Source organism: Hypanus sabinus, assembly GCF_030144855.1.
Source record: "Hypanus sabinus isolate sHypSab1 chromosome X2 unlocalized genomic scaffold, sHypSab1.hap1 SUPER_X2_unloc_8, whole genome shotgun sequence".
Lineage (NCBI taxonomy): Eukaryota > Metazoa > Chordata > Chondrichthyes > Myliobatiformes > Dasyatidae > Hypanus > Hypanus sabinus.
In genome coordinates this window covers 291,857-319,125 of record NW_026779008.1, presented here as the reverse complement: position 1 = coordinate 319,125, position 27,269 = coordinate 291,857, and the positions used below count along the sequence as shown (strand labels likewise).

General features: G+C 44.4%; 1 protein-coding gene across 3 annotated transcripts in view; it reads right to left on the bottom strand.

Moving 5' to 3' along the window:
• Positions 1-222: 222 nt before the first annotated feature.
• Positions 223-27,269, bottom strand: part of LOC132385977 (zinc-binding protein A33-like) — a 51,512-nt gene continuing 24,465 nt past the window's right edge. The window contains exons 7-10 of one of the 3 annotated variants that reach the window (XM_059958208.1): positions 26,812-27,078; positions 19,166-19,267; positions 13,834-14,101; positions 223-687 (exon numbers count right to left, since the gene is read on the bottom strand). The gene's annotated coding sequence lies outside the window, so the exon portion shown is untranslated. The remainder of the gene's footprint in view (positions 688-13,833; positions 14,102-19,165; positions 19,268-26,811; positions 27,079-27,269) is intronic. The other 2 variants (XM_059958210.1, XM_059958209.1) reach the window with 2 other exon arrangements.

The window sequence follows — 27,269 nt, the reverse complement described above, 5'->3', positions numbered from 1 at the left end:
CCACGGTGAGAGATTGTGATTACATTATTGAATTCATATTTAGACCATATGTGGGAGTCAACTGTCTCAACAAAGGTTGGGATCAATTGAATATGCTGCCAGTGTAAATTTGCCTTGAGTCTCGTCACAGCCCCAAATCTACACACAGCCCCACATACACATTAAGTGCAAGAATCATTTCAGGGAATGGCTGTCTCCATTAAAAAAAATCAAAAACAGAGGTCAAATTTCATATTGCATTTATTATTGAAGTCCGTATAAAGGGAAAAACCATGAGATTTGTAACACCTCGAAATCCACCGGTTCCCCCAAGTCAGTGTTCACCCCCGAATCCGCCAACACACCCACTCTTCACATATCTGCAAATCGGTGTGCACCCACAAATCTGTGCTCACCGAAAAAAACCACATTCAACCCTCCAGTCAGAGTGCACCCCCGAATCCGCAAACACACCCACTCTTCACATATCTGCAAATCGGTGTGCACCCACAAATCTGTGCTCACCGAAAAACCCACCTTCTACCCTCCAGTCAGTGTGCACCCCAAAGCAACCGACACACCTGTTACCAGCTCCTGTTTCCTTAACTCCGAGTGTCACTTTAAGAGGCTGGAGCTGGATTCTGAGTGACAGCCGAAGAGAGAGAGAGAATATTTAAGAACTGTGTTCACAAAAAAAGCTGCCTCCTCCTGAAAAGAAGCAAGAACAAAGTTTAAATTTCAAACACACGTCCACATGCATAGTCCCCATATTCTAGTTGACATCCCCTTAAATCTACGCTCCTCCCCAAACCCATCCTCACCCCGTAGTCAGTGGGTGCCCACAAATCCACCAACAACCCCATATTCACTGACAAACCCCTATGCCTGCGCAAATCCCTGTGCACCCAATATTCGCCAAAACTTTTCTAAGTCAGCACAATCCTCAAATCCGTGTGCAACCCCAAATCCGCTGAGAGACTCAAATCTGTGCGCAGTCCTAAATACTCCAAAATCACTGTGCACCCTGAAATGCCCAAAGCAGTGTGCACCCCCAAATTCACCGACACTCCAAAATCCATATTCACCAACATACCCTGAAACCTCCGCACATCCGCAAATCAATGTGCAGACCCATTTCCATGTGAACCCCCAACCTGCTGACATCCCCACAAGCACACTAGATTATCCCAGAGCAAGAATCATTTCAAACAGTTCACAAAATAGCTGCCTCCATCTTAAAACGACAAAAATGCAAACTGCATTCATTTTAAAGTATTTTTGTATGTCTGAATCTCTGTGTGTTTATATGCAAAATCGTATGTGTCTGTCCGTCTCTTTGTGTGTCTGTGTCGTTCTGTGTCAGAGACCAGCTCGCAGACGGCGATTGGTCTTTGTCGTGACCGTGCAGCTACTGAGAACACATGGCTCTCCCGTCCACTCCACATCCCCTCCACCGCCTATTCTGCAGCGCACGGAAAGGGAACAAACTGGCCTCTCCCGGAAACCACAAGCCTTTAGCTCTGAGAGAACATTGGTGCTTTCCAAACTATGAAGAATTGCAGAACATCTATAATTCACTGTGTGAGTCAACCGTTATCACAGTGCGGGGTGGGGGATGTGGGGACGGGAGGGTGGCCGGGAAACAAGCGACAGAAAAGGGGGAAGATTAGGGTGGAATGTGTGGAGGAAAGAGTGGGGTGGTGTGGCTGAGAACAGATGAAGGGAGGAGGACAGTGAGAAAGAGATTGAGGCTTATACATATTTAGTCTCTCTCTCTCTCTCTCTCTCTCTCTCTCTCCTCCACACTCCCTTCCCCCACCTATTCTGTAGCACATAAAAAGGGAACAAACTGGCCTCTCCCGGAAACCACAAGCCTTCGTATTCCGAGAAAACATTGTCACTGTCCTTAAAACGAAGAATTGCGCAACATCAGACAATTCACTGTGCGAGTCAACCGTTATCACAGTGCGGGGTGGGGGATGTGGGGACGGGAGATGGCCCGGAAAACGAGCTGCAGTAAAGGAGGAATTGGGGTGAGGGTGAGAGGCAGGGGAAGCTTTGTGTAGAAAGGGAGAAAGAGACAATAAGGGACAGAAGAAGGGGAGTGAGTGAGTGAGTGGGTAGGGTAGGGAGGACAAGAGTGTGTCAGTGGGAAGGTAACGGATGAAGAGAGGAGAGAGAGATAGTGTGTGGAAGAGAGGGAAATTGGTGAGGTGAGAGCAGGAAGGGAAAGTATGAGGGAGTGGGAGACAAGAGATGGAGAGAAAGATACAGTGAGAGAACGGGGAAGCAGAGGTGGCAAAAGTGGGAAGGGGTGAAGATGGGGGCAGGACAGTGGGGAGAGTTTGAGCCAAAGAGGAGGAATGAGATATTTTTGGGAAGTGGTGTGAACGCCAATGTGAAGTTGAAGGGAGTGTGTGTGTGTGTGTGTGTGTGTGTGTGTGTGTGTGTGTGTGTGTGTGTGTGTGTGTGTGTGTGTGTGTGTGTGTGTGTGTGTGTGTGTGTGAGAGAGAGAGAGAGAGTGTGTGTGAGTGAGAGTGTGTGTGTGGGGGGTGTCTGTGTTTGTTTTCAACAACTTTACAATCCTTGGCTCTGATCGCCACACTTTGACCATGGATGTCCTGTATCAATTCACTTCTTTCCCCAGCAGGAAATCCTGAAAGCACATCGTTTGCTTCCCGACAACAGCCGCAACCAATTCCCCTTCATCGACACTTTATTCGGAGTCAGAGAGCACTATGACAAGCAAACTGTGGTGAACTACGTGTGGCTGTCTGGACACGCCCCCTGCTGACTGCTCCTGTGGCTCCTCCCACAGACCCCTGTATAAAGGCGATCAGAGCCTGGGCCCGGCCTCTCAGTCACCAGGATGTAGTATGGTGGTCACTCACTGCTTGTTCCTTCTTCCAGTCAATAAAAGCTGATATCGCGCCTTTACGTCTTAGAATGAGTTATTGATGGTGCATCACAAACAAACCCTTTTTCCCATTTAGTCCGTACCGAATTGTTATTCTGCCGAGTCCAATAACCGCAGCTGCACCATGGCCCTCAATACCCCTCCCGTCCATGTACTGATCCAAACTTTTCTGCAATGAAATCCATAACTTCCACTGACAGCTCTTCCCACACCCTCAACACCCTCAGAGTGAAGGAATTCCCACTCAGGTTCCTCATAAATATTTCACCTTTCACCCTTAAACTGCGATCTCCAGTTCCCATCTCACCCAAACTCAGAGGAAAAATCCTGTCTGCATTTACCCTGTCAACAACACTGAAAATTTTGTATAAATCTGCAAAATCCCCCTTCATTTTCCAACACTAAAGGCAATAAAGTCCTCAACTTTTCCTAAAGCTCGAGTCCTCAAGTCCCAGCAAACGTACTGTAATTTTTCTCTGCACTCTTTCAATGTTGTTGATAACTTTCCTTCAGGCCAGTAACAAAAACTACACACAATACTCCAGATTAGGCCTGACCAATGCAGTAAAGCCAAAACAGGGGATAAATTTACTGCACCACAACACAATCTCAAAGCCTGTGCTTGCATCACACCCAAACATAATAAAGTTGAAGATGAAGCTGATCTATAAACCACAACTATAATCAAGAACAGATCCAATTAAACAAACGAGATTGGTCAACAAATACTTTCATGTAACACCCTAGAATACCCGCAGGGATAACTGAGAATATTTAATGTTTCTTTACATTTATCAATTATTTTCTGATCCGGTACTTCCATGTCAGCTTATTATCCGTCCACATGCCTGGAAATCTCACCACTGACACCTTTTAAGGAGTGAGAGAAATGATTCTTAAGGAGTCCATTTAGAATGTGCTGACACAGAAAGAACGTGCAAAGCAACTTGCAGGGCAACGTATAAACCAATTTGCAAAATCAGGATGAAACAATAGCTTGCTGATTAAAGAAGCGATACGGGTAACGGGAAGACATGCTTAACGGTTGAACAATAACGGTGTTAATGCGCTGAGGCTGATAAGTGGGCCAAAGGGGTAATCACATTTGTAATTTTGTAATGAGATTAAAGAAGAATGTAGGGTATAAAAAACTGTGTAAAGTGTAATTCGGCACTCAATCTAGCAGGAGCTGGTTGGGTCCGACTCTGCAGACTCGAAAAATAAAGTTTACCGTTCTGCAAATTGCTGAGACTCAGTGTGTTTCTGACAACGTGGGGGCTCGTCCGGGATCCACACTCCGGCCGCGGTGGACACGAGGAAGGACATCGGAGACGGTGCACCCCGCCGAGTTTGGCGGTCCCTGACTCCTTGCTCGTCGCTCCAACGCGGCTTGAGCGAGTGATATCCGGACAGCGCAGAGCGGTAAACGGGGAGAAGGGGACAGTACCTGGTACTGGAAGTCCCCAGGACGCACCGGGTAAGTGCCTACTATTATAGTAGAACGGTGCGGGAATAAGTAAGGACGGAGAAGACCGGGATCGCTACCCGGGGGTCCTCCTGATTAAGTAAGAGCGGAATAAGATGGGAGGGGGTGGCTCTAAAAAGAAAGAGGAGACGGAGAAGACCGGGACCATACCCGGGGGTTCCTCCTGATAGCCCCCTCGGTAGAATGTTTGAGAATTGGGGATGTGGAAGACTAAAAGGGAAACAAAAGAAAAAAAAAATGAATGATACAGTACTGTTTAATTTGGTCGAAACAGCCGATAGAAAAACCTGCGGTCTGGTGGCCGCGGCTTGGGTCTGAGGAGGATTGGGTACGACAAGCCTTAAACATTTACGTTAATTCAAAACCAAGTGTAAAACCGGAAGAAATTGCTTATGCTTTTTGTTGGGCTCCCTGGCCAGGAGTAACAACAAAGAGTTTTAAATTGGGCATTAAAGGGGAGCGGAAGTGGGACCCACTCGATCATTTACCCCCTCCCTATGTCCAGCCTTCTGCGCCCCTTGCGGGAGCAGAGGGAGGACGTGAAGAAAGTGAAAAAACAGAAGAAATAGACCCGGAGAGGGATGTTAGGGAAAAAGCAAAAACAAGGATCGAAACAAGGAGTGTGACAAGAGCAGATAAGAAAAAGAAAGACGAATTAAAAAAGGAAGAGGTACAGCTGTGTCCCCTTCGAGAGGTTCCAATGGGAGGACAACGGGGAGGAACAGGATTTGTAAACGTCCCTCTGACAAGTACCGAAGTACGAGGATTTAAGAAAGATATGAAAACTTTATTAGAAGATCCAATGGGACTGGCAGAACAGTTGGATCAATTCTTAGGACCTAATGTTTACACTTGGGAAGAAATGCATGCGATTATGGGAACGCTATTTTCTGCACAAGAGAGGCAAATGATACGACAAGCTGCAATATCAATTTGGGGAAGGGAACAGCCGAATGAGTTACCGGGGGACCGGAAATTTCCAGTAAACGACCCACAGTGGGACAAACAAGCAGAAGAGAGAAGACGGCGATATCCCATTGCCATGGAAGGGAGGAGGGGATTACAACCTGTAATTGAGACATTAGTATCAGATGGACTCCTGGAAGAATGTATGTCACCCTTTAATACCCCCATCCTACCGGTCCGAAAGCCCGACGGCACGTATCGAATGGTTCAAGATCTGAGAGGCTTAAATGCGGTAGTCCAAACACGATACCCGGTAGTGCCTAACCCCTATACATTAATGAGCAAAATACCTCCTGAACATGAATGGTTCAGTGTGATAGATCTAAAAGATGCCTTTTGGAGTTGCCCGTTGGAGGAAGGTAGCCGAGATATGTTCGCATTTGAATGGGAAAATCCATTCACTGGGCGGAAGAAGCAACTCCGGTGGACCGTCTTGCCCCAAGGGTTCACGGAGTCCCCAAACCTATTCGAACAGGTACTGGAGCAAGTATTGGCTGGATTCCATTGTACCGAAAAGAACCAACTATTACAGTATGTCGATGACCTACTACTATCGGGACCAGCAGAGGAGGTAGTGCGAGACGATACTACAAGACTCCTGAATTACCTAGGAGAAAAAGGATTGCGGGTGTCCAAGAAGAAACTGCAATTTGTCGAGAAGGAAATAACATATCTCGGACACAGAGTCAGTAAAGGGCACCGCCAAATAACCCCAGAAAGAATAGCGGGAATAACTAAAATACCGCTTCCCAGGACAAAGAAGGAAATAAGACAATTTCTGGGCTTAGTGGGCTATTGCCGGATTTGGATAGAGAATTATACCCCCCTGGTGAAGTTTATGTACGACAAATTGGCAAAGGAAGACCGGGGAATAATCAGCTGGACCGAAGAAGAAGAACAGAAGTTCAGGAAAATAAAAGGGCAACTAATTCGGGCCCCGGTATTAACACTGCCAGCACTGGAAAAGCCCTTTCAGCTGTATGCAACAAACAATGAAGGAACTGCGTTAGGAGTACTAACCCAAGAAAAAGGAGGAAAGCGGCAACCTGTGGCCTTTTTATCAAAAATGTTAGGACCCGGTATCCCGGGGATGGCCGAAGTGCATACAAGCCGTAGCGGCAGCAGCCGTACTAGTAGAAGAAGCACGGAAATTAACCTTTGGGGGAAGAATGACGGTGTATACCCAGCACTCCGTTAGCACCCTCTTAGCCCAAAAAGCTCAGCGGTGGTTGACGGACTCTCGCATACTGAAATACGAAACCATTCTGATGGTCGGGGATGATGTAAGCTTTGAAAGGAACAATAGTTGTAACCCGGCACAGTTCTTATACATGGAATCAACAGGGGAGCCCGACAAACATCAGAAGGCGAGTGGAAGACCCCCGACGGACGGCAAGTACTGAATAAGGAAGTAACTCGTCATATACTGCAACAACTACACCAACAAAGCCATTGGGGAGTGCAAGCTATGTGCGACACTATCCTAAGGGACTATGTCTGTAAAGGGATATTCACACTAGCTCAACAGGAGGTGTGGGGCTGTTACACCTGCCAAAAGGTAAACAAGAAAATGATGCGTGCCACCCATAAGGGGGGACAAACACTAGCCGACCGACCGTCCCATCGGATCCAAATAGACTTTACGGAACTACCACAAGTTCAGAGATGGAAGTACCTGTTAGTAATTGTGGATCACTTCACTCGGTGGGTGGAAGCATTCCCAACCACTAAAGCGGACGCCCCTACAGTGGCACGGATCCTATTAGAAAATATAGTCCCGAGATATGGAATAATGGGGTCTATTGATTCAGATAGGGGAACACACTTTGCCTCAAAAACACACCAGCTAATCTGTGACGCCTTAGGAATCCAGTGGAAGCTGCACACCCCCTGGCACCCTCAGAGCTCAGAAAGAGTTGAGAGGATGAACAGCACTTTGAAGACGCAATTGACAAAACTGATGATGGAAACCAAGCTACCCTGGACCAAGTGTCTACCCCTGGCCCTACTAAGAATCCGCACGGCTCCTCGAAAAGATATAGGAGTATCCCCTTATGAAATGTTGTTTGGCCTTCCATATTGGAACAAGGTGGAGGGCTATCCTTCCCTGCAAGGGGGAGATGTCTTTGTAAGGGACTATTTACAGGCACTGTCTCGTTCTTTTCCAGAATTGCGCAGGAAGGGGTTACTCGCACAAACCCCACCTCTGGACTTCGCACTCCACCGAACTCAGCCCGGTGACTGGGTCCTGATTAAGACTTGGAAGCCAGAGAAGTTACAGCCGCAGTGGGAAGGCCCATTCCAGGTGCTACTGACCACCGAAGCCGCAGTAAGGACAAAAGAAAAAGGGTGGACCCACGCCGCGAGAATCAAGGGACCCGTAAAGCCCGAAGAAGGTGCAGAATGGACTTGCGTCCAGGGAGAAGACCCGATGGTGCTAAAGCTCAAAAGACGGACAGAATGAACTTTGGGACTGTAATGTATATACTGCTATTGTTGAGAAGCGCTGAAGGGGGATGTGATAAGTGCAGGACGACGGTAAGGGTGGGCATGACGGTTTTTCCAGGGTCCTTTGTATCACACTCGCATGTAAACGAGAAATGTTATGACTACAACAAAAAGGAGGAGTATGTGGAAAGTTTAATCTAACCAACTGCTGCTTAAAGATAGATGACAACGGAAAGGTGGTTCAAAAAAATATCAGATAAAATAAGGAAACTGGCCCACGTGCCGGTACAGACCTTGAAGCCGCTGGGGTATTGGGACTGGCTGGACGGATGGTTGAAAGGAGGCTGGTGGCGAACCGCTTTAGGGGTTATAGGAGGGGGATTGATGGTCCTCCTTCTGCTACCATGTCTGATCCCCTGCTTGCGGGAGCTAGTAGCTCGGGTGGCAAGACAAGTCATGCAACCAGGGGCCCCGGCTGATCCTGTTCAGGTACTCCTACAAAGGGAAATAGAGCTAGAGGAAGAAGCCTATGTAAACCCGTGGCAAAAGCCCAACTGATAGCACATTCTAAAAAGAAAAAGGGTGGATTGAGAGAAATGATTCTTAAGGAGTCCATTTAGAATGTGCTGACACAGAAAGAACGTGCAAAGCAACTTGCAGGGCAACGTATAAACCAATTTGCAAAATCAGGATGAAACAATAGCTTGCTGATTAAAGAAGCGATACGGGTAACGGGAAGACATGCTTAACGGTTGAACAATAACGGTGTTAATGCGCTGAGGCTGATAAGTGGGCCAAAGGGGTAATCACATTTGTAATTTTGTAATGAGATTAAAGAAGAATGTAGGGTATAAAAAACTGTGTAAAGTGTAATTCGGCACTCAATCTAGCAGGAGCTGGTTGGGTCCGACTCTGCAGACTCGAAAAATAAAGTTTACCGTTCTGCAAATTGCTGAGACTCAGTGTGTTTCTGACAAGGAGTTTGACCATATCAGTTCCAATCATTTCCAATCAAGTGCAGGTTCATTAATCCTGTCTGTAAAACACATAACTTGTCCCATCTATTTGCCGACTGTTCGACCTTACTAATTGCTAAAGCATCCTATATACAGTAAAATTGAAATTTCTACCTCTAATCCATAAACCTCCATCATCTGCATATAGGGATTTACACAATGAAAAACCTATCTCAGAAAAAAAATATTAATTATCATATAAAATAATAAATACTGCCTGTGGGATCACAGTCTTTATCTCATAACAACCTGAATATAACTTTCCCACCCATACCTGACACAAAACATTCAATTAAAACAATTCAAAGTTAGATAATCGCCCCTCCATCCACATTTCCACAATTTCATAAAATTTCTTTCCTTCCATAAATACCATCTGCCTTTTGAATAGTAAAAATACTGCTGTTACAACATCTATATTTAACTGACTTTACTAATACCATCTTCCAAACATAAAAATGAATTCAATGTCATACTTGCCCACCCAGACCTTTACAAGACGTACAAATAGAAACAATCAGAAAAAAATTGTACAATAGCCCTCTCAATTGCATTTCCAAAAATTAATCGTCCATCCTTCAAGAAATATTATTTGCCTTTTCAATATCAAAAATATTGCTATTACAACATCTTTATTTAACCTTACTTTCCTAATATGATCTTCCAAACCCAAACTGATTCCAATGTTATTTAAGGCAGAGATTGCTAGGTTTCTGAGTAGCCAGGGTATCAACGGTTATGGTGAGAAGGTGGGGGAGTGGGACTAAATGGGAGAATGGATCAGCTCATGATAAAATGGCAGAGCTGACTCGATGGGCCGAATGACCGACTTCTGCTCCTTTATCTTATGGCCTTATTCTACCGTTCCAAATTGCCTCTGATAAAACGTGAAATTACCTCTTTTATCGAAAATATAATTCAAACACTCGATTACCATACATTCCACAAGTTTACATAAATGAGACTTTAATGATATTGGCCTACAAGGTGGATCAGACGGGGAGATCCAGGTTTTTGAATGGAAACTACTACAACCATTTTCCATGAGAAAAGTAGATGGCCAAACCTCCAAATACAATTTATAAAGTTAATATTTTCACAAAAGAAAATTACATATATCTGTTGAATCAAGATTTTCTACAAGTTCATGATACATTTGATTCCCATTCACAACTCTATACTCTGCCCCTTTCCTTATAAAACTGACAACACCACCCCTCTACCAACTGACCTGTCAAGCCAAACGACAATATAATCCTGCACAAGAATAAAACTTAAAATGTGCAGGTTTCCTGAACAGATATAACATCGGAAGAATCTGACAAATCAGAAATAAACTGCTGAAAGTGCTGACCATGTAAAATCAGGCTTCTTGCATTTCACTTCAATATTTCAATCCCATTACATATCTTCACAAGTAGACTGGGATGCAGAAACCCCCACAACTCAGAGCTTCATTTACAGCTTCCCACAGAACACCAGTTACACCAAGATACCTTTCTGCAGCTTTCACAATAATCTTAATTTCTCCAGCAGGATGAGATGTCTGAGCAGGACAATTCATCTCATCGGTTATAAACATCACAAACTTCATTTTATCCAGCAGTGAAGTGCCTTTGGTGAGAGAACTGTGATGCTGGCATATATCCTTGACAGACAGACCTCAGTATGTGCGGTTGGTAGACTGTAGGTCTGACACGGTGGTCAGCAGCACAGGAACGCCGCAGGGGACCGTGCTCTCTCCGCTCCTGTTCACCCTGTACACATCAGACTTCCAATATAACTCGGAGTCCTGCCATGTGCAGAAGTTCGCTGATGATACGGCCATAGTGGGGTGTGTCAGGAATGGTCAGGAGGAAGAGTATAGGAAACTGATACAGGACTTTGTGATATGGTGCAGCTCAAACTACCTGTGTCTCAATTTCACGAAGACCAAGGAGATGGTGCTGGACTTTAGGAGACCTAGGCCTCATATGGAGCCAGTGATTATTAATGGAGAATGTGTGGAGCAGGTTAAGACCTACAAGTATCTGGGAGTGCAGTTAGACGAGAAGCTAGACTGGACTGCCAGCACAGATGCCCTGTGCAGGAAAGCGCAGAGTCGACTGTACTTCCTCAGAAGGCTGGCGTCATTCAATGTTTGTAGTGAGATGCTGAAGATGTTCTATCGGTCAGTTGTGGAGAGCGCCCTCTTCTTTGTGGTGGCGTGCTGGGGAGGCAGCATTAAGAAGAGGGACGCCTCACGTCTTAATAAGCTGGTAAGGAAGGCGGGTTCTGTCATGGGCACAGAACTGGAGAGTATGACATCGGTGGCTGAGCGGAGGACGCTGAGTAGGCTACGGTCAATCATGGAAAACCCTGAACATCCTCTGCACAGCACCATCCAGAGATGGAGAAGCAGCTTCAGCGGCAGGTTGCTGTCAATGCAATGCTCCTCAGACAGGATGAAGAGATCATTACTCCCCAACGCCTTTCGGCTCTACAATTCAACTACCAGGGGCAAGACATGTTAAAGTGCCGGGGTTAGGACTGAGCTTAAGATACCACTCAATGCACTTCAGTAAACTATTTAAGAACTTTTTAAAAGCTATTTATTAATGCTTTTTGGGAGGGTGATTTTAGATGCATATCATATTTGTACTGAGTTAAATACTATGTAATTAGTTTTGCTACAATAAGTGTATGGGACACTGGAAAAATGTTGAATTTCCCCTTGGGGATGAATAAAGTATCTATCTATCTATCCACTGACGTCACAGTCTGTTCTCTGAGTGGGATCACTTTATCCAGTTTACCTGCTCTGCTTGCTGTACTTGTCCTTGAACAGGCCCTTCTGCTCACCGTGTTGTTCTGAACCAATTGAACTGGTCACTTCATGCCTTACTAAACCAATCCCTTCTGCCTACACAAGGAACACATCCCTCCAATCGCCTCACATCCAGGTGGTATCTAATAGCCTCTTTCGCCTCCACCACCACCCGATATTCACTCCAGACACCCACCACTATGGGAATGAAAAACCAAACTTGAAACGCAAATCTCCTTTAAACATTCTGAGTCAGGTTTCTAACATCATTGCCTTTTCAATTATTTTTTTTCAACAGCAGCTATGCATAGAAAAGATACAAAATGCACTAAATTACAAAATACTTCAATAGTGCAAAAAGGTCCAATGAGGACGTGTTACCCCTTTCCCCTGAAGTGCATGCCCACTGGCATTGGACATTTCCTCCTTAGAGAAAAAATCCCGGCTCTCCACTCTGTCTGTGTCTCTCACATTCCTGTAAACGTCTGTCAGACCTCCCTCAGCCTCTGCCACTCCGGAGGAAATTACCCGAGATTGTCCGGTGTCTCTTTATTCAGGTAGCATCCTGTTAAGCCTCTTCCACTCACCATCCAAAACCTCCGCATTATTCCTGTCTTCAAATGCAATTCTCCAGATGTGGTTAAACTAGAGATTTATACAACTGCAACATTACTGCCTGACAATGGAACCACTATCTGGGAGTTATGAAAATGGATTCCAAGATCCCCCTGCAGATCAACACAGTCCAATCTCACCCCATGAATATAACAGCAAAGATATAATGCTGAGGCTTTAAAAGACACTAGTCAGGCCACACTTGGAGTATTGTTGACACTGTTGGGCCCCAAATCTCAGACAGGTTGTGTTGTCATTGGAGAGAGTTCAGAAAGAAGATTTTGGGAATGAAGGGGTTAAAATATGAGGAGCACTTGGCAGCTTTGACCCTGTGCTCACTGGAACTCAGAAAAATGCGGGGCATCTCATTGAAACCTACCGAATGTTGAAAGGCCTGGATAAGGTGGTTGTGGAGAAGGTATTTCCTGTGGTGGGGCACAGCCACAAAGCAGAGGGGCCACCTTTTCAAACAGAGGTAAGCAGGTTATTTTTTTATTAGCCAAGGTGTATTGGATCTGTTGAGTGCTCTGCCACAGACTGCGGTGGAGGTTGAGTGTGTGGGTATATTCAAGGCGGAAGTTGATCGTTTCCTGATCGGTCAGGGCATCAATGGATATGGGGGGAGGTCAGATATCTGGAATTGAGTGCGATCTGGGATCAGCCATGAAGGAAAGGTGTCTGACTCAATGGGCTGAATGGCCTAATTCTGTTCCTATGCCTTATGGACTTATGAACAGAAGCCCCCTCAATCATGATGAATCTCCTCTGCACTCTTCCAGCACAAAACATCCTCTGTACAGAATGCTAAGTGGAACTGAATGCAACTTTTCAAGAACGTTGTCAAGTCAGGCAGCATCTGTTGAGGGGAATAGCATCTGATGGTTGGGACAGAACCCGTCACTTACGGCACTAACACAGGCCTTTCGGCCCAACCTTTTCATGCTGTCCTCCTGTCCATTTAAACTAATCCCTCTGCCTGTCTTTGACACAGAACACAGAAATCTACAGCACATTACAGGCTCTTCAGCCCACAATGTTGTAACCTACTCTAGAGACTGCCTAGGATTTCCTGATCGTATAACCCTCTGTGTTTCTAAGCTCCATGAACCTATCTAAGAGTCTCTGGGAAAATGCCTCTGGTTATCCACATGGTCAAAGCCTCTCATCATCTTATACACCTCTATCAGGTCACCTCTCATCCTCCGTCACTACAAGAAGGAAAGGCTAATTTCACTCAATCTATTCTCATAAGGCATGCTCTCCAATCCAAGAGCAACATCCTTGTAAATCTACTCTACACTCTGTATAGTATCCACATCTTTCCTGTAGTGAGGCCACCAGAACTGAACACAGGACTCCCAAGTGGGGTCCAACGAAGTCCACAGCCCTGCCGTGTCGGGGTACAATTACTTATGTACAGGTTAGGAGAAATATCGCTTCAACATCACCTCATAGCTCTTGAACTCAATCCCACGGTTGATGAAGGCCATCACACCAGACCCCTTCCTAACAACACTGCCAACCTCCAGAGAAGCTTTGAGTGTCGTATGGACGTGGACCCCAAGATCTCTCTGACTCTCCACACTGCCAAGAGTCTTACCATTAATATTATATTCTGTGTTCAAATTTGACCTGCAGAAATGAACTTCTTCAGCTGTGTTGAACTCCCTCTGCCACTTTCCGGTTCTGCATCCGAGGTGAGGAGATAGATTGCTGAGCCTCTGGCTAGGATCATTATGTCCTTATTGTCCACGGGAATGGTACCGGAGGACTGGAGGGAGGCAAATGTTGTCCCCTTGTACAAAAAGGGTAGTAGGGATAGTCCCGATAATTATAGACCATTGAGCCTTCCATCTGTGGTGGGAAAGCTGTTGGAAAAGATTCACAAAGATAGGATCTATTGGCATTTAAAGAATCATGGTCTGATCAGTGACAGTCAGCATGGCTTTCTGAAGGGCAGATCGTGTCTAAAAAGCCTGATGGAGTTCTTTTAGGAGGTGACCAGCCATATAGATGAGGGTTGTGCAGTGGATGTGATCTACATGGATTTTAGTAATGCATTTGATAAGGTTCCACATGGCAGGCTTATACAGAAGTCAGAAGGCATGGGATCCAGGGATGTTTGACCAGGTGGATTCAGAATTGGCTTGCCTGCAGAAAGCAGAGAGTTGTGCTGGACGGTGTACATTCGGATTGTGACTAGTGGTGTCCCACCAGGATCAATTCTGGGATCCCTATTTTTCGTGAGTTTTATTAACGACCTGGATGTGGGGGTAGAAGGATGGGTTGCCAAGTTTGCAGAAGACACAAAGGTTGGTGGTGTTGTGGATAGTGCTAAGGAATGTCAAAGATTGCGGAGAGGCATTGATAGGATGCAGGAGAGGGCTGAGAAGTGGCAGATAGAGTTCAACCTGGAGAAGTGTGAGGTGGTACACTTTGGAAGGACAAATTTCAAGGCAGAGTACAAAGTAAATGGTAGGATACTTGGAAGTGTGGAGGAGCAGAGGGATCTGGGGCTACATGTCCAGATGCCTCACAGGTAGACAGAGTAGTTAAGAAAGCTTATGGGGTGTTAGCTTTCCTAAGTCGAGGGATAGAGTTTAAGAGTCGCGATGTAATAATGCAGCTCTGTAAAACTCTGGTTGGGCCACACTTGGAGTACTCTGTCCAGTTCTGGTCACCTCACTATAAGAAGGATGTGGAAGCATTGGAAAGGGTACAGACGAGATTTACCAGAATTCTGTCTGGTTTTGACAGTATGGATTATGATCAGATATGAAGGGAGCTCGGGCTTTACTCTCGGAAAAGAAGGAGGATGAGAGGACACATGATAGAGGTATACAAGATATTAAGGGGAATAGATAGAGTGGACAGCCAGCGCCTCTTCCCCAGGGCACCACTGCTCAATACAAGAGGACATGGTTTTAAGGTAAGGGGAGGGAAGTTCGAGGGGGATATTAGAGGAAGATTTTATACTCAGAGAGTGGTTGGTGCGTGGAATGAACTGCCCGAGTCAGTGGTGGAGGCAGATACACGAGTGAAGTTTAAGAGTCTACTAGACAGGTATATGGAGGAAGTTTAGTTACGGAGGCAGAGTTTAAGGGTCGGCACAACATTGTGGGCCGAAGGGCCTGTACTGTGCTGTATTGTTCTTTGTTCTATCTGTTTCTCGCTGGAATCTCTCTTTTCGTTTAATTTTTTATTGAAGGCACGACACAGTACAGAAAACGTAATGCATTACATTTTCCTCCATTTTGCTTTGATACCTTACCCCTGAACAACACCACAACGTCATCAGTGGGGCCTTCTGGGAGTTGTAGTCATTGGACCTCGCTCGCTCCCTGTCGAAGCATGTTTTGTCAGCCACCACAGACGCCACCGAAACAGACCCACCGAGGCGCGAAGGGGAATCACACCCGTCCTTGTAGGCGCCGAGGCCGGCGACACCGACAGAAGCGACTCGCTGATCTCCGCCATGGCGATGGAGCGGAAGAGGATTGGCTGAGCATGGGCCGATTTCCTCCAGCCTATCGCAGCTCAAACGTAACACTGACCCCTGCTGTCATTGGCTGCAGTGCCTGTCGCTCAAATGGGAACTCAGAGGGTGATTAGTTTATGTGAACGTCAATCAGCATTCCAGGCTTTATGAGTTTGGATTTGGATTTATAACGGGACAGGAAGCAAATCGGGAGAAATGTGAGTTTTTATCTGATGGTGCATCAGTCTCCGAGTGACATTATTAACAATAAAAGGGCAAAGGCCGTGGTGAGGAAGGAGGTGATTTACTGGAGATTATATGGAGATAATAATGGAAGGGATATTAAACTTGGAGATGTTTGGGATATGATTTTGAAAATGGGGGGGGGGGTTTGTGGGGATCATAATATTCCAGTGTTGTTTAATGAGGGCAAAATGATTGTTACTGAAACAGGGAAGTTTGTGTTACTGGCTGGGTCATTTGCTGAGATTCATAATCAGGATAATTTAAGTGAAGAAGTTAAACAATGTAGGGATATGTTTTTCAGTGAATACCCTGATATGCTCGAAGTCAGCTGTAGCAATGACAGTATCACTGATGGAGAGATTTATTTGTATAAATTGAAGAAGTCTATTAATAATGCAGGTCAGGTGTCCCCGGGAAAGAGATGTTTGAAATTGTAATTGTATATAATTCTCTTTAGTGAAAATATTAAATGTTTGAATTGTGCATCTACTTTCTTCATGGAAAATGGCAGCAGTCGTACCTATTCTAAAACCTGGTAGATCCCCATTTGATCCTTCTTGTTATGGGCCAAAATCGTGAACGTCTCATTTATGTAAACTGATTGAATGTTTGGTAATCAAGCACTTGAGTTATATTTTGGAAAGAGTGTTGATATAGTGTTTTATTAGAGTGGATTTCAAAAGGTAAAATGACGTTAGATTCAGTTTTAGGATTGGAAGATGATATTTGGAAAGCACAATTAAATAAAGATGTTGTAATAGCAGTATTTCTTGATACTGAAAAGGGAAATGATATGGAAGAAAGGACTTTTGATTAAATTAGGAGTGAGGGGGACATTGTATAATTTTTCTGAGTTTTTTTTTGGATGGACTGTCCAAGTACCGGTCAGCATGTTATGTTTGTGTTTCTATGAGATAGAGAATGGGATCCATCTTCAAATTAACAATGTTTGTATGTGATACAGGCTTTAAGATTGTGTTCTGGTGCAGTAATGTTGTCTCCTGTTTTGGCTTTACTGATTGCAATGGAACAATTGCCCTCAAAGTAACAAGAGGTTCAAGTTCAAACTCGAGGAAATCTGCAGATGCTGGAAATTCAAGCAACACACACAAAATGCTGCTGGAACGCAGCAGGCCAGGCAACATCTATACCTGTCCTGACGGAGGGACTCGGCCTGAAACGTCGACAGTGCTTCTCCCTACAGATGCTGCCTGGCCTGCTGTGTTCCACCAGCATTTTGTGTGTGTTGCTGGAGGTTCAAGTTGACGTTAACATTCTGGATTAATTTCAGAGGGCAATGAAATGATCATCCTGTTAAAGGTGTGCTGGAGGATGGTTGGGGACATCACAAGAAGAGTGTTTTTTGTTTTGTGTGGCTGGGTTCTTACCACACTGGGAATACGGGTGTATTTGATGATAGGTTTACAGTGGGTGAAGGAAATTAGTCCTTATAATTTGTTCAGAATACGTTTCGGTTTTGATGACTCTTATACAGGTCATTCTGGCAGTAGGTCAGATTGACTGTTGGAAACTCCTCAAACGGTATTTCATATCTAAAGTTTGATTTATAAGCCTGCACATTATGGGCCGCAGATCACAATGATGAGGGAAATGATGATGTTGACTGTTTAGCACCAAAAGCTGTTAAATGTTAAGCTGCGGATATAGACCTTCCACTTAGCAAATTAGAAGCTAAAGGGTTGGTACTGTTAAGAATTAGGGGCTTTTGGCAAGACGTAGGATAATGGACATAAGGACAGACACCTTTACAGAATACATAATCTTGCAGTGTTTATAGAAGAAGGTCTTAAAACAAGGGAAGGAATGATATTGACTCGACTTAGAAATGCCCACACTATGCTTAATTATGCCTTGTAACTAATTGGAAAATTTCATTCTGTGTCGTGTACATTTTGTCATTATGAAACTGTCGAAATACATACTATTTCAATATGAAGCATATAAGGCTGGCTGAAGAGAAATCAACTGCAGTCTTCAGTACAATCTTTGCGAGGGAAGATAGTTTTCAGGTAAAAACTTTATTAAATTATGGGATTGACTTTAAATCAATTTACAGTTTGAGCTGGAAAAGGCATGTATTAATTGTGTTAAACCTAAGGAAATTGCATAGAAGGTAGCAAAGGTGAGTGGGATGTTGGATTATTGGGATGCTCTTAAAATCCAACAAAAGGCAACAAAAAAAGCCATAAGAATGGTCAAGACGAAATATGAGGGCAAACTGGCCAATAATATAAATCAGGATACTAAAAGTTTAGAAGAGCCTCTGTGACCTCTTGTTTAAATCCATTCACTCACCCCCTTCCCATCTTAATCCACTCCTTTCCCGCACTCGTTTCTGCTGTCTCTCTCCCCTATTCATTTTTGTTCTTCAGAGAAGATGTCGATCTGAAACGTTGATTGTCCATCTCTCTCCACACATGCTACCTGACCCACTCGGTTCCTACAGCATTTTGTGTCTGTTTGATCGGTAAATCTCTGCTCTCCGTCCAGCGGAAAGATATTGGAGAGATATTAGTTGCCCACCTGCTTCCGTGGGAAAGGTTGCCTGTCGGCAACCCGACTGCGCCGAAGGCCCACGGGCTTTCCACTGGTCCTGGGGACGCTTTGCCCGAGTGTTCCCCCAATCTCTGGGGCAGTGCTGCCTGAGTCTCCCCACAATGCCCGGGGACTCTCTAATTCTCTGCTTCCCCTCCCAGTCTCTGTCACCCTGGATGTGGAAACGGCGAATCCATGGATCGAGGTGTCTGAGGATCAGAAGAGTGTGAGATGTACCCGGACCCGGAGAGATCTCCCTGACACCGGGAAGAGATTCACAAATCGGGCATGTATGCTGGGATCGGAGGGATTCACATAGGGGAGACATTACTGGGAGGTGGAGGTGACGGGGAATCGGGGCTGGGGTCTGGGAGTCGCCGCAGAGTCTGTGAAGAGGAAGAGACGAGTCAGTCTGAGTCCGGACACCGGATTCTGGGTCATCGGGCGGAATTATGATGTGTTACATCGGGATTGTGACATGTCCCATGGTCTCCCCTCCCCCGAGTCCTGTCTCGCTGCCGGTCCCATCCCCGGGAGGGTGGGAGTTTATCTCAGTTACGAGTCCGGGACAGTTTCATTTTACAACGCGGAAACCAAGCCCCATCTCCACACCTTCACTGGGAATACATTCACGGGGAAACTTTATCCTTACTTTGCGACTGGGGATGAAAACCAGTGGCTGAGGATCTGCTCCCGTTATGCTCTGGGTCTGTAAATGGGTTGGGTCCTGGGACTGGCGTCAGGAGTAAGATCACTGTAAATGTAAATATGCAGAGAGTGAAATAATCATGAGATGAGAATTATCGATCCATTAATTTTAACTCGTTCACCGCATCCAACAACAGAATAGAATAGGGTCCTGAGCTCCCCCGGGTGCTACAGTCCACACGAACTGAAACAGGTTAAATGGGACAAGTGGGGGTGGTGCTGACTGGAAAAGACAGTGAAGATTGTTCATTAAGTTCATCTGCCATTTCTTTGTCCCCCATTACTACTTCACCAGCATCATTTTCCAGTGGTCTAGTATCAACTCTCATCTCCCTTTCACTCTTCATGTAACTGAAAACTAAACTTTTAGTATCCTGATTTATATTATTGGCTAGTTTGCCCTCATATTTCGTCTTGACCATTGTTATGGCTTTTTTCGTTGCCTTTTGTTGGATTTTAAGAGCATCCCAATAATCCAACATCCGACTCACCTTTGCTACCTTATATGCCATTTCCTTAGAGTTAACACAGTCGTTAACTTGACTTGTCAGCGACGGATTCCTACCCCCGCCATTGGAGAACTTCTTCGGTGGGACACGTCTCTCCTGCTGTTCCCACATCCATCAGCCACCTCTGTTAAGTCGTCATCCCCAGAGTAACGTCCCGATACAATTGGGACGATTCCATTATTATATGCCTCTGCATGTTCAATACTGTGAATTAATTTAACGTCAGTCCTATAACTTAATAAAGTTTTTAGTCTGAAAACTATCAACCCCTCAAAGATTGTACTGAAGACTGCATTTGATTTTTTTCGCCCATATCTGCTTCACACTGAAATAGTATGTGTTTAAAAGTTTCATAATGACAAAATGTACACAACAGTCATATGAAGCAAGGTTAGCAGAGCTGGGACTTTTCTCTTTGAAACGTAGAGGAATGAGAGGGGACTTGATAGAGGTCTAGAAGATTATGAGAGGCATAGATAGGGTGGATAGTCAGTACCTGTTCCCCAGGGCACCAATAACAAACACCAGAGGACATAGGTACAAAATTAAGGGATGGAAGTTTAGGGGAGACATTAGGGGTAAGTTTTATTTTACACAGAGGGTTGTGAGTGCCTGGAATGACTTGCCAGGGTTGGTGGTGGAGGCTAAAACATTAGGGGTATTTAAGAACCTCTTGGACAGACACACGGATGAAAGAAAATTAGAGGGTTATGGGGTAGTGTGGGTTTAGTACTTTTTTTAAGGATTATATGGGTCGGCACAACATGAAGGGCTGAAGGGCCTGTTCTGTTCTGTAGTGTTCTAGGGTTCTATGGTCCTGTGACACAGAATGAAGTTTTCTAATTAAATACAAGGCATAATTAAGCACAGTGTTGACAATTCTAAGTCGTGTCAATACCATTCCTTCCCTTCCTGTTTTAAGCCCTTCTTCCAAAAACCCAACTTGTTTATGTATTCTGTAAAGGCATCAGTCCTTATGGCAATTTTCCTTCAGATCTTGCCATAAGTCCTGAATTCTTAACCCTACCATCCCCTTAGCTTCTGATTTGCGAAGTGGAATGTCTATATCCACAGCTGAACTGCTAACAGGTTTTGTTGCTAAACAGTCAACTCCATCATTTCCCTCAACAGTGTGATGTGCAGGGCCCATAAGGTGCAGACATATGAACCGAACTTTGTATATGAAATAATGCTTGATGAGTTTCCAACAGTTAATCTGACCTACTGCTAGAATGTCCTGTTTTAAGGCTCATCAAAACCGAAAGAGAATCTGAACAAATTACAAGTTTGCAAGGACCAGTTTCCTCCACATACAGTAACCCTAAAATCAAAGCAAAGAATTCTGCTTCATAGACCCACAAATGGCTGGTAAGTGATTTGCTTATCATTGCCTGCACTCAGGCACACACAAAAAATGAGAACAGAGCACCAACATTCCCAGTTAAATTACGTTTTAATCCATCTGTAAAAATGCTGACCGTATGATAATAACTTTCATTAATACACTCGTGAACCAACAGACTCTCAGGCAGAACGGAATCCAATTGTGTAACCTAAAATTAACTAAAGTCATTAGAAAAAACAACAAAGTGGGGTTACTGAGAAAGCTACAGTGGGACATATTGTATCATCCAATACACCCATATTCCCAGCGTGATAAGAACCCAGCCACCCAGAACTAAAAGCATTCTTCTTGAGATGTTCCCCACCACCCTTTAGCACATGATGTTAAATCCAATTTGTTAACGTCAACTTTAACCTCTGTCCCTGTAAGGGCAATTGTCCCATTTCAACCAGTAAAGCCGAAACAGGGGACGACCTGACTTAACAACAACACAATCTTAAAGCACAAAATGTATCACACCCAAACATCATAAAGTTGAAGAGGAAGCTGATCTATAAACCACAAACATAATCAAGAACAGATCCAATTAAACAAACGAGATTGGTCATCAAATATTTTCATGTCACACCCAAGAATACTCACAGGGATAACGAAGAGTATTTAATGTTTCTTTACATTTATCAATTATTTTCTGATCAGGTGCTTCAATGTCAGCTTATTATCCGTCCACATGCCTGGAAATCTTACCACTGACACCTTTTAAGGAGTTTGACCATATCATTTCCAATCAAGTGCAGGTCCATTAATCCTGTTTGTAAAGCACATAACTTGTGTTTTTGCTACTGAAAGCTTAAATCCCATCTAGTCGCCGACTGTTCGACCTTACTAATTGCTAAAGCATCCTATACACAGTAAAAGTGAAATTTCTACCTCTAATCCATAAACCTCCATCATCTGCACATAGTGATTTACACAATGAAAAACCTGTCTCAGAGAAAAATATTATTAATTATAATATTGTTATGATCCCAGCCCCCTCCTTTGTGAGAATCGCAAGAGCACCCGTTGGGGGGGGGGGGGGGGGGTCAGTAGACCCAAGAAGTGAGAGAGAGAGGAACGTGAAAAATTGCACGTCCCACCAGGGATACAGAATAAGATGCCAGCAACTATTGTCTCATGGAGACCACGTGAAAAGCCCTCGGGCAAGGTGGGCTGGTTGAGAGAGAGATTGCATCATCCCAACCTGATTGACACCTGCGTTCCCGTGAGGAAGTATAAAGGAGAGTCTCAGGGGGACAGCACCTTAGACGCACCCAGAAGACACGAGAGAGCGATCCCGCAGTAGCGGGATGCCATTCTGAAGGAAGCCACGTGCGTTAGATTCCGGGATTGGAATTTGTGGCTGGAATCACACAGGAAACCGCTTTTAACTATCATCGGGGAGAGGGAACCAACGCTTCCCCGATTTCACGGAAGATTCATCAAGACTCGGCAAGTTCTTTCTCTTCTCCCCCGCCCAATCTCTCTCTCTCGGTCGCCCCACGCAAAACCCAGCGATTTTCAAAGGGCTGCGGCCTGCAGACCTTCAGAGTGACTTTTATATTTCCAACGGACAATCTATTAACCCCTAGACACCAGCAGAGCTCACTTCTTAATGATGATGATTACTATACCCGCGCTTTAGATTGAATGTTGACAATGTGCACTATCTAAATGTATGTATTAACCCTACTTTTGTGTCCCTTTACGAGTAAAACGTTTGAAAATAGTGACATCAGACTTCAACGGACCTCTCTATCTCTGCTGGTAAGTTCTCCAGTTACGGGATTCATAACAATATAAAATAATAAATACTGCCTGTGGGATCCCAGTCTCTATCTCATAACAACCTGAATATAACTGAATATAATATGGGTGGCATACCTGACACAAAACGTTCAATTAAAACAACTCAAAGTTAGATAATCGCCCCTCCATCCTCATTTCCACAATTTCATAGAAATTCTTTCCTTCCATAAATACCATCTGCCTTTTGAATAGTAAAAATGCTGCTGTTACAACTTCTATATTTAACTGGCTTTACTAATACCATCTTCCAAATATAAACATGAATTCAATGTCATACTTGCCCATCCAGACCTTTACAAGACGTACAAATAGAAACAATCAGAAAAAATTGTACAATAGCCCTCTCATTTGCATTTCCAAAAATTAATCAAAAGTCCATCCTTCAATAAATATCATTTGCCTTTTCAATATCAAAAATATTGCTATTACAACATCTTTATTTAACTGTACTTTCCTATTATGATCTTCCAAACCCAAACTGATTCCAATGCTATTTAAGGCAGAGATTGCTAGGTATCTGAGTAGCCAGGGTATCAACGGTTATGGTGAGAAGGTGGGGGAGTGGGACTAAATGGGAGAATGGATCAGCTCATGATGAATTGGCAGAACAGAGTCGATGGGCTGAATGACCGACTTCTGCTCCTTTGTCTTATGGTCTTATTCTACCGTTCCAAATTCTCCTCTGATAAAACGTGAATTTACCTCTTTTATCGAAAATATAATTCAAACATTAAATTACCATACATTCTACAAGTTTACATAAATGAGACTTTAATGATATTGGCCTACAAGGAGGATCAGACGGGGAGATCCAGGTTTTAGAATGGGAACTACTACAACCATTTTCCATGAGAAAAGTGGATGGCCAAACCTCCAAATACGATTCAGAAAGCTAATATTTTTCAAAAGAAAATTACACACATACCTGTTGAATCAAGATTTTCGACAAGTTCATGATGCATTTTATTCCCATTCGCAACACTATACTCTGCCCCTTTCCTTATAAAACTGACAACACCACCCCTCTACCAACTGACCTGTCAAGCCAAACGACAATATAATCCTGCACAGGAATAAAACTTAAAATGTGCAGGTTTCCTGAACAGATATAACATCGGAAGAATCTGACAAATCAGAAATAAACTGCTGAAAGTGTTGACCATGTAAAATCAGGCTTCTTGCATTTCACTTCAATATTTCAATCCCATTACATATCTTCACAAGTAGACTGGGATGCAGAAACCCCCACAACTCAGAGCTTCATTTACAGCTTACCACATAACACCAGTTACACCAAGATACCTTTCTGCAGCTTTCACAACAATTTTAATTTCCTCAGTAGGATGAGATGCCTGATCAGTACAATTCACCCGATTGGTTATAAACTTCACAAACTTCATTTTATCCAGCAGTGAAGTATCTTTGGTGAGAGAACTGTGATGACGGCATATATCCACTGACGTCACAGTCTGTTCTCTGAGTGGGATCACTTTATCCAGTTTACCTGCTCTGCTTGCTGTACTTGTCCTTGAACAGGCCCTTCTGCTCACTGTGTTGTTCTGAACCAATTGAACTGGTCACTTCATGCCTTACTAAACCAATCCCTTCTGCCTACACAAGGAACACATCCCTCCATTCTCCTCTCATCCACGTGGTATCCAATAGCCTCTATCACATCTGCCTCCACCACCACCCGATATTCACTCCAGACACCCACCACTCTGGGAATGAAAAACAAAACTTGAACCGCAAATCTTCTTTAAACATTCTGAGTCAAGTTTTTAACATCATTGTCTTTTCTAATTGTTTTTTTTTCCAACAGCAGCTATGCAGAGAAAAAACAAAATTACACTAAATCACAAAATACTTCAATAGTGCAAAAAGGACCAATGAGGATGTGTTCCCCCTTTGTCCTGGCATTGGACATTTCCACCTTAGAGAAAAAATCCCGGCTGTCCACTCTGTCTGTGTCTCTCACATTCCTGTAAACGTCTGTCAGATCTCCCTCAGCCTCTGCCACTCCGGAGAAAATTCCCCGAGATTGTCCGGTGTCTCTTTATTCAGGCAGCATCCTGTTAAGCCTCTTCCACTCACCATCCAAAACCTCCGCATTATTCCTGTCTTCAAATGCAATTCTCCAGATGTGGATAAACTAGAGATTTATACAACTGCAACATAACTGCCTGACAATGGAACCACTATCTGGGAGTTATGATCTCGGATTCCAAGATCCCCCTGTAGATCAACACAGTCCAATCTCACCCCATGAATATAACAGCAACAAGATAATGCTGAGGCTTTATAAGACTCTAGTCAGGCCACACTTGGAGTATTGTCAACAGTGTTGGGCCCCACATCTCAGACAGGATGTGTTGTCATTGGAGAGAGTCCAGAGGAAGTTCAGAAAGATGATTTTGGGAATGAAGGGGTTAAAATATGAGGAGCACTTGGCAGCTTTGACCCTGTGCTCACTGGAACTCAGAAAAATGCGGGGCATCTCATTGAAACCTACCGAATGTTGAAAGGACTGGATAAGGTGGGAGAAGGTATTTCCTGTGGTGGGGCACAGCCACAAAGTTGAGGGGCCACCTTTTCAAACGGAGGTAAGCAGCTTATTTTTTTAATTAGCCAAGAGTATTGGATCTGTGGAATGCTCTGCCACAGACTGCGGTGGAGGCCGAGTGTGTGGGTATATTCAAGGCGGAAGTTGATCGTTTCCTGATCGGTCAGGGCATCAATGGATATGGGGGGAGGTCAGATATCTGGAATTGAGTGCGATCTGGGATCAGCCGTGATGGAAAGGTGGCTGACTCAATGGGCTGAATGGCCTAATGCTGTTCCTATGCCTTATGGACTTATGAACAGAAGCCCCCTCAATCATGATGAATCTCCTCTGCACTCTTCCAGCACAAAACATCCTTTGTACAGAATGCTAAGCGGAACTGAATGCAACTTTTCAAGAACGTTATCATGTCAGGCAGCATCTGCTGAGGGGATTAGAGTCGATGGTTGGGACAGAACCCGTCACTTACGGCACTAACACAGGCCTTTTGGCCCAACCTTTTCATGCTGTCCTCCTGTTCATTTAAACTAATCCCTCTGCCTGTCTTTGACACAGAACACAGAAATCTACAGCACATTACAGGCTCTTCAGCCCACAATGTTGTACCGACCATGTAACCTACTCTAGAGACTGCCTCGGATTTCCCGATCATATAGCCCTCTGTGTTTCTAACCTCCATGACGCTATCGAAGAGTCTATTAAAATATCCTGTTGTATCCACCTTCCATCGCTGCCGGCAGTGCATTCCATGCACCCACCACTCTGTGTGTAAGAAACTTACCCCTGACATTCCCTCAGTACCGACTTCTAAGCAGCTAAAACTACGTCCCCACGTGTTAGGCACTTCAAGCCTTGGAAAATGCCTCTGGCTATCCACATGGTCAAAGCCTCTCACCATCTTACACCTATCAGGTCACCTCTCATCCTCCGTCGCTCCAAGAAGGAAAGGCTAAGTTCACTCAATCTATTCTCATAAAGCATGCTCTCCAATCCAAGAGCAACATCCTTGTAAATCTACTCTACACTCTCTATAGTATCCACATCCTTCCTGTAGTGAGGACACCAGAACTGAACACAGGACTCCCAAGTGGGGTCCAACTAAGCCCACAGCCCTGCCGTGTTGGGGTACAATTACTTATGTACAGGTTAGGAGAAATATCGCTTCAACATCACCTCACAGCTCTTGAACTCAATCCCACGGTTGATGAAGGCCATCACACCAGACCCCTTCCTAACAACACTGCCAACCTCCACAGCAGCTTTGAGTGTCGTATGGACATGGACCGCAAGATCTCTCTGACCCTCCACACTGCCAAGAGTCTTACCATTAATATTATATTCTTTGTTCAAATTTGACCTGCAGAAATGAACCTCTTCATCTGTGTTGAACTCCATCTGCGCTTCCCAGTTCTGCATCCGAGGCAAGGAAATAGATTGCTGAGCCTCTGGCGAAGATCATTATCTCCTCATTGTCCACGGGAATGGTACCGGAGTATTGGAGGGAGGCGAATGTTGTCCCCTTGTTCAAAAAGGGTAGTAGGGATAGTCCCGATAATTATAGACCATTGAGCCTTACATCTGTGGTGGGAAAGCTGTTGGAAAAGATTCAGAAAGATAGGATTTATTGGCATTTAAAGAATCATGGTCTGATCAGTGACAGTCAGTACGGCTTTCTGAAGGACAGATCGTGTCTAAAAAGCCTGATGGAGTTCTTTTAAGAGGTGACCAGGCATATAGATGAGGGTAGTACAGTGGATGTGATCTACATGGATTTTAGTAATGC